At 43.9% G+C, this 8,019-nt stretch overlaps 1 pseudogene; it reads right to left on the bottom strand.

Annotated features, from left to right (window-relative positions):
* Positions 1–2,802: 2,802 nt before the first annotated feature.
* Positions 2,803–7,557, bottom strand: LOC124673552 (annotated as a pseudogene).
* Between the last annotated feature and the right edge of the window lie 462 nt (positions 7,558–8,019).

Raw genomic sequence — 8,019 nt, 5'->3', positions numbered from 1 at the left:
ATTTTAATCATGCTTTTACTATAATCACTTACCGCTGACTTTGTTACACCGCTGCTTATATTTCACTATCGCTATCGCTATAAAGCTGTTGCTACTGATAAACTCTTGCGAGCAAGTCTATTTTCAGGTGCAGCTGAATTGACAACTCCGCGGTTAAGGCTTACAAATATTCTTTGGCTCCCCTTGTGTCGAATCAATAAATTGGGTTTTACTTCCCTCGAAGACTGTTGCGATCCCCTATACTTGTGGGTCATCAGATCCATGGATCTAATTTTAAATGCAAAAGAGGAGTTGGGCAAGGAGACCCTCTTTCTCCTCTGCTTTTTGTCTTAGCTGCTGATGTATTGCAGTCTTTGGTAAATTATTCTATGCAGAATGGCATGTTACAAAGGCCTCTAGATCTTTTCTGCACATCCACTTTTCCCATTATTCAGTATGCTAATGACACCCTTATCATTATGCAAGCAGATGTTCCACAACTACAACATCTTACTGAAGTTTTGCACTGATTTGGAGCTGCCTCTGGTCTTAAAGTAAAATATTCCAAGTCTAACCTGATTCCCATCAACATTGCCCAAGATAGAGTCAATATTTTTAATTCTGCATTGCAATGTCAATTGGGTGAAATGCCTTTCACTTACTTAGGTTGTCCATGTGTACCTCCAAGCCCAAGAAGTAGATGTTCATGCCACTCATTCAATGTGTGCAAAGAAGGCTTCCTGCATGTACTATGTACCTAAATTATGGGAGCAAACTCAGACTTCTGAATTAAGTCTTATCCTCGTTGCCAATGTTCTACCTATGCTCCCTCAAGCTTTATTAATGAGTAATTACTGAAATAGAAAAATACATAAGACATTGTCTATGGAGAGACAAAGATCTGCAAAAGAAGAACCCACCCTTGGCAGCCTGGGACTTGGTTTGTCAACCAAAAGACCAAGGAGGACTGGGAGTTCTTAATTTATCTGTCCAAAATATTTGTCTTTCAATGAAGCATCTGCAGAAATTTTACAATCATGTTGATATTCCTTGGGTGAGATTGAGTTGGGAACTCTACTATTCTTCTGCCCTGCCTCCTGCAAGACCCAGGGAAATCTCCTTTTGGTGGAGGGATTGCTTAAAGATGTTGCCTACTTTCAAACAAGTAGCCACATGTGAATATGTTCAAGGCAATTCCATTCTTGTATGGAAGGACAAATGGCTGCTAACACATTGCAAGTTACTTAGCCACAACTTTACTCCTTTGCAAAGAATGACTCAATTTCTCTACAGACAGCTCTCCAATGTGCAGATATAACTTATTTATTTCATCTTCCCCTGTCTGAGGAAGCCATGGTTCATATGAATCTCTTTCAAACCATGTTGCAGAGTTTATTACCTGGAGATGGTTATAACTCTTGGTCTATCTTTGGCTCTAGCAAATCCTACAAGGTTTCCCAGCTATACAAGGACATGATGAAAAAGAATGGTGCTTTAACTGCCCTTAAATGGACGTGGAAGGGCTGTTGCCAACAAAAACATAAGGTGTTCTTTTGGTTACTCACTCATAATAGACTCAATACTAGAGCTATGCTTCAGAGAAAGAATTTCTTCCTAGCAGATTACACTTGTGTGATGTGTGGGTTACACCTTGAAACCAGAGATCATCTGTTCTTCCAGTGCCCTTTTGCCACCATGTGTTGGCAATATCTATGCCCTGCTTGGTCTTTACAGCCTGGAGCCCCCTTGGATTTTCAGCAGACTATTTTGAGTCTTAAGACTGCCATTGCCAAACCTTTCTTCATGGAAATTATCATGTTGATCACATGGGCAATCTGGACCTCATCACTTGATTTTCAAGGCTGTTACCCCAAGCATTTACAGATGTCGCAAGAAATTCAAAGATGAAATGGCCCTCCTCATACATAAGGCGAAAAGGAAAATTATATGGGATTATCCTCTTGGGTCCAGCAGTTTAGATAGTTCTTCCTTTTTTCCTTTCCTTTGGAGGAGTTTGGGCCTTCTCTTCTTTTTAAAGTGCTACTCTCAAGCAACTTCTGTAATAAGTTTGTACTTCTTTGTTTCATTAATAAAAAAGAAAAAATATGCAGTGGGGAAACCCACTGTTTAGCCTAAAAAAAGGTTCTTGTAAAACCCTTCTTCCTATCTTAATGAATAAAGACACGCGATGTTTGTGCATGTTCTTGAAAAAAAAAAGTTGTACTTCTTAACTGTTGGGAGCAGCATTAGGAAATGTGAAGATTTCAACCCCAAACAACAAGGTAATAGGCATCCACTGGAAGCTTTGTTCAAGGGAACTGGTTGACCATGAGTCCATATTTTTCAGAATCGTCGGAAGCAACATATCAAATACGTAGCTCATTGCAACATAAGTGGTGCATCACGAAGTACATTGTTCATTAGACAGAGTGCATAGCTTGTTACAAACGTCTCATACCAATGATTCTAGCAACAAATAGGCAATTCAACTAACATATACATTGATACTTCGCACTTTCTCCATAATCCATATCAGATTATCATTCCCCCACTTCCTCCATCTGCTCAAACTACAGGACAAGCATGAACCCTGGCCAACCTGTTAACCGGCTAAAGTTGAGTTCAATCTGGTTAAAGGAAATCTCATTGCCCCCTTGTGCTCAATTTGTAAAACCAAACGAATGAGCACATGCGTGGATGCAAGGTCCACTCCATCTTCAACGGATCTTTTGAGGATGCTGAAACTGGGAAAGAAAGGAAGCTGAATAAACCCTTCGCTAGTCTGTTCCTCTTGCTACATTCCCTATCACAAGATTTTATTTCTCACGCGAATGCGAAAGCTAGGGTTGTTTGGATGAGCGTCACTGCGAGCCTCAGGGCAACCTTTACTTCTTGCACCACCTTACAGCTGAATATTTCATGCCTGAGGTCAACGTCGACTTGTTCAAGGGAAGGGAGGTTCCCCATGCACAAGTCTAACTCAGAATTCCATTCTATGACGGTCAACCGAAGGGATTGAACCATTGGCATTTGTCCCCGTGGGAACATAGATGGCAGAATCTGAATATTTTGGAATCGACAAACTTGTATACAGGGGAATGAGCCAGAGCTAACCACAAACTGTTCCCCAGGACAACCTCAATGCATATTCCTCCCTTCGCTATCAGCCAGAGATCGCAAAGAGAGGGTAACCTCCCGATCACTTGAATGTCCCCCTTCTGCAATTCATCGAGCTCTATATGCAATGTTGAGAGGAGTGGAAGCGATGAAGAGTTAGTCCATATGGGAAGTTTCGAGAACACAACCAATGAAGTAAATTTAAGAAGCTGTCGACTAGGCACCCTGTTGAGATGTATAAGTGGATTGCCTAGCCCTTCCATCAGTTCGGACTTTTGGTTGCGTTGGCTAGTGCATGAAGCTTGACATGGTATCAGAGCCCAGGGTCTCGAGTTCGAGTCCTAGCTTCCACAATATTTGCCCACCCCTATGTCCTCCACGTATACGATCATTCATACGTGTGCTATTCTGCTTTCCACGTGTTGACCTCCTCTTCTCTTCTTCCGGTCACACGTGAGGAGGGGTGTTGAGATGTATAAGTGGATTGCCTAGCCCTTTCCATCAGTTCATACTTTTGGTTGCGTTGGCTAGTGCGCATGAAGCTTGACAACCATCTAGCATGATCATCGCACCCTCACAAGGAATGAAACATACAATAGACAGAGTTTGCAGTTTGTGCAGATTGTTGAAGGACACCGTCAATATTTTTTCTAGGCTCCCATCAAATTCCCCCAACATAATCTCGAGCACCCTCAGTTCAGTCAGATGGCCCAACTCTTTACCATTGTTTTGGCTACTGTCCACCCTCAGATAGCTCAGCTCTTCTGGGGACACCAATTTACCTATCCCAACAGGCATATTTGTGTCATATCGGATACTCAAACACACCACATGTTTAAGCAGAATAACACTTGGGGGCAACTCATTTATACGAGACCCTGATACGTCCAGCGTTTGCAAATATTGTAGCTCTCCAATTTCCACATGGAGCTCTTCAATATATAAATCATCTAGTCCTAGGTACCTCAGATGTAACAGATTCCCGATATACTTCAGATTAATCTTGTACCAACTTTTTGGCATCTTGCAACCTTCTAAATCCAACACACGTAAAACTCCAAAGCTTGAGAGGGATGGCATAACATCAATAACAGGTTCAAAGAGAGTAACAGATCTCACTTGTGACATGCTCGTGGTAGCGCGCTGAGGAATGGAAGTATCCCCCGTGCCATTTTGGAGAGATAATCTGCGTATCTTGCTCTGAGAATTAGGTGTCCCACGCTGACTACCATCCAATATAGTAACAAAGTTTTCTTCATGTGACAAAGAACGGATGAGATCAAGTACCATGTCATGAACACGACAGGCAGCTGCTCTACCTTCAGCGTTGATGCCTACTGGTTGAATCATATATCTGTTTACCAGCTCATTGAAGTAACTTTCCCCGAGCTCAAACATGCTAGTTCGTTGTTTCTCAAGTCGTATGAAACCTTCGGCTATCCACCTCCATATAAGCCGATCTCTCTGAATCTCGTGGTATTCTGGGAATATACTCAGGTATAATAAACAAGTCTTCAGATGCGAGGGCAGATCATAGTAGCTAAATGACAATATTTTTTGCATATCCTCTAGACTATCACCTTCAGCAAGTCCACGACCAATAGAATTGAGCAAAAGACACCACTTGTCATTTGTTTTGATCTTTTGGTTACTAGCCAAAAGACTAGCTATAGTAATAATGGCTAATGGTACTCCACCACATTTCCTCAAGATACCTTTGGACACCTTCTCTAATTCATGAGGACATCCATTGTCGCTTTTAAATATCCTTCTGTAGAAGAGCCTTTGGGAGTAATCATCAGAAAGTGGTTTCCTTATATAAATTAAATCTTCAGTACTGGAAGAGCTACATGCTTTAGACACATTAGCTTTGCGGGTAGTTTTTTTTTTTGAAACAAGGCAAAAGATTTGCCATTTTCATTGATTAAGGAGAAGATTTTAGAAGTTTTACAACCCGTCTCGGCTAAAAGCCAAGACCAAATATTACAAGCAACTACTCTCGCGGCATTACATTACTTAGAGCCTTGGCACCGGCTAGACGCCACAAATTTGCCTCATCTTTGATTTTGTCACAAGCATAGCGATGGTGACGGACTTGTTACGGAAGACCCGAGCATTCCTTTCTTTCCAAATTTCCCAAGAGACAAGCATTGCGAGAGAGGCCAAAGCTTTCCTTGATTGTCCTCTCTTGTGGATCACCTCCGCCCACCACCTTTTGACGGAGTGGAAGTCATGCCAAATTGTTGGGTCAAGATCATCGATTCCAAGCCAATTCTTTAAGTTGGACCACACCCGGATTGAGTACCGACACTTGAAAAGAAGGTGGGCTCCCGACTCTTGGTGTTGGTTGCAAAGCTTACAAAGGCCACAATTTTGCCACCCTCTCCTTGCAAGTCTATCCGCCGTCCAAACCCGGTTTTGAAGGACCAACCAAGCAAAGATCTTGCACTTCGGAGGGGCCCAAGGCTTCCAAACCATGGAAGGCATCGGAGATGAAATGAGGGCCAAGAATTGCATTTTGTAGGCCGATCTTGCCGAGTAGCAACCATCGTTGGTGAGCTTCCAAGACATTGTGTCTTGAGCTTGAGGGTCCAAATGAACATTAGCAAGTCTTTCCCAAAGCTTGTAGAATTGGGCAATGTGATCAAAGGAGAGGCCATCATGGGTATTTATTTGGGAAATCCAAAAATCATTTCCCAAAGCTTTATGCACGGTGCATTTCTTCTTTTTTGAACGAGCAAAGAGAAGTGGAGCCAAATCTTTGGGTCTCATTCCATCAAGCCAAGCCGCCTCCCAAAAGAGGGCCTTCTTTCCATCTCCAATAGTTACTTTAGTGGCCGCTACAAAGAGATCATGGTCATGAGGAGTGCATGGGTTCCCAAGCCCAACCCAAGGCTTTTCCTCGTTCTTCCATTCATGCCATAGCCACCTCAACCTAAGAGCTGCGGCAAACTTCTTGAGGTTAAGGATCCTAAGACCACCCTTCTCTTTGGGTCTACACACCATCTCCCAATTGACTTTACATTTCCCTCCGGATACCTTGTCACATGCCGACCATAGGAAAGCTCTTCTTAAGCTATCAATTTTCATGAGGACTTTCATTGGCACATCAAGCACGGTGATGAAGTAGATAACCACGCTTGTCAAAACCGCCTTGACAAGGGTGGTTCGGCCGGCCATGGTGACGTGCTTTCCAAGCCAAGGCACAAGTTTAGAGGCAACCTTGTCTTCCAAGAGTTGGAAATGAAATCTCCTTAGGCGAGTGACCGACAAGGGTAGGCCAAGGTACCTCATAGGGAAAGTAGTGCAGGTAGTTGTGATTAGCCGACTACCAAGGCTGTTCGGAGAGAAAGCACACTTGATAAACCTCCAAACTTGTTCATCCCATATGTCGTCAATTACAATGAGGTACATATATCAGTTTGCGAGAGTGTTAGTCAGTAAACAAACCAAAGAATAACTACGATTTCTATTGTTCAAGTTATTTGAGAGAGTGACATGGGATAAATTAAAAAGTTTTCCATAACAATGGACGAGTACATATGCTATCTCCGAGAAATTGCACGCAAAGACAGAGACACGAGAAAGTAGAGGAATCTAATTTACAAAACGAAATGAACAATACAATTGGGACAGTTAAGAAGGATAAGCTACCTCTTGTTCTCTAGGAATTCGACGAGTTCGTCAAGGAGTTGCTTTTCACCCCTTGTTGTCTTATGAATTTCTTCATACTTCTTCTTATCAAGTTCATAGAGCATATCCTTGAAAACTCTTTTCATGTCAGGACTCTGAGACACCGAAACAAAAGCCGCACAATCAAATTGAACTTTGATCTTCTCATACCCTGCTTTGGCAAGAGTTGTTTTGCCCAATCCGCCAAATCCAACAATGGAGACTATCTTCAATTTTCGTTTCTTCCAGTCCTCATCACTTATCAACATCTGGACGAGCTCATCTCGTGTGCCATCAATGCCAACAAGGGCTGTTGCATCTTTATACATAGCCATCAGCCGAGGGTCAATAGCATCAGTAGCATTGGCATCGTGCATCTAGTGCAACTCTCCCAGCTGCTTTGCGAGACCTTGAGCTTCATCAATGGATCTGATGGAGATCCTTGCCCTTCCTGAATAATCTGGTGCTCTTCTTGAGGAACTTCTTAACTCTCTTGATTGTGGCGGCTTCACCGTCGGCGCTCTCTTCAACGCGCACCATGAACGCGTCGACGGCATCCTCCATATCGTATGACAGTTCCCTCACCATTCCTGGCTAGACACGGACCTGGTCCTCGAGCTGGTCGCGCGGTATGTCGCCCACCTTGCGGAGGGCGGCGTGCATTATCTTCAACTCATAGGCGAGAGACGTCACGCACTTCTTCACCCTGATATTAAGGTTGTGTTCATCCAAGACGAGCTGACCGAGCTTGACGCGGAGGGGCTCCATGGCCCCCGCCGCCAACTCCATTGCTCGAGCTCACTTGTTCTCTACACGAGATTGTGGAACTAGACAACTAGTGCTGTGTTAAGTGGAAAGATGCAGGTAGCTCAATGGTGCAGGTGCTGGTTGTGCACCCACTTCTGGAGGCGGCGCTGGTTCAGCTCCCAAATCCGGACAGACGATGTGCCTTCGTGGGTGAGCTAATAATCATGGCACAACAAGTTGCGCAATGACTGCCCCATTTAAATCACTTCTGGCTGACTGACACCCTTGTCTTGTAATGTTAGGAAGCAGGATCGATCTCTAGCAGGAGCTCATCGGAGTGCTCGGAGATCCATCCCGTCGTCGATGCGCTGCGTTTGCGTGGGTCGTCTCCGTCCGCCTGCGCGCCCGTCAGGCTCGCAGCCCTCCACAACCCCTTCGTCGCCGGCCATGAGATCGACTGGTCAAGTGGAGCAGGCAGAAGAGGCAATTGGATCTGTGTACTGG

This window comes from Lolium rigidum, chromosome 7, assembly GCF_022539505.1.
Source record: "Lolium rigidum isolate FL_2022 chromosome 7, APGP_CSIRO_Lrig_0.1, whole genome shotgun sequence".
Lineage (NCBI taxonomy): Eukaryota > Viridiplantae > Streptophyta > Magnoliopsida > Poales > Poaceae > Lolium > Lolium rigidum.
The sequence above is the reverse complement of the archived record's forward strand: the minus strand, read 5'-3'. Positions and strand labels throughout refer to the sequence as shown.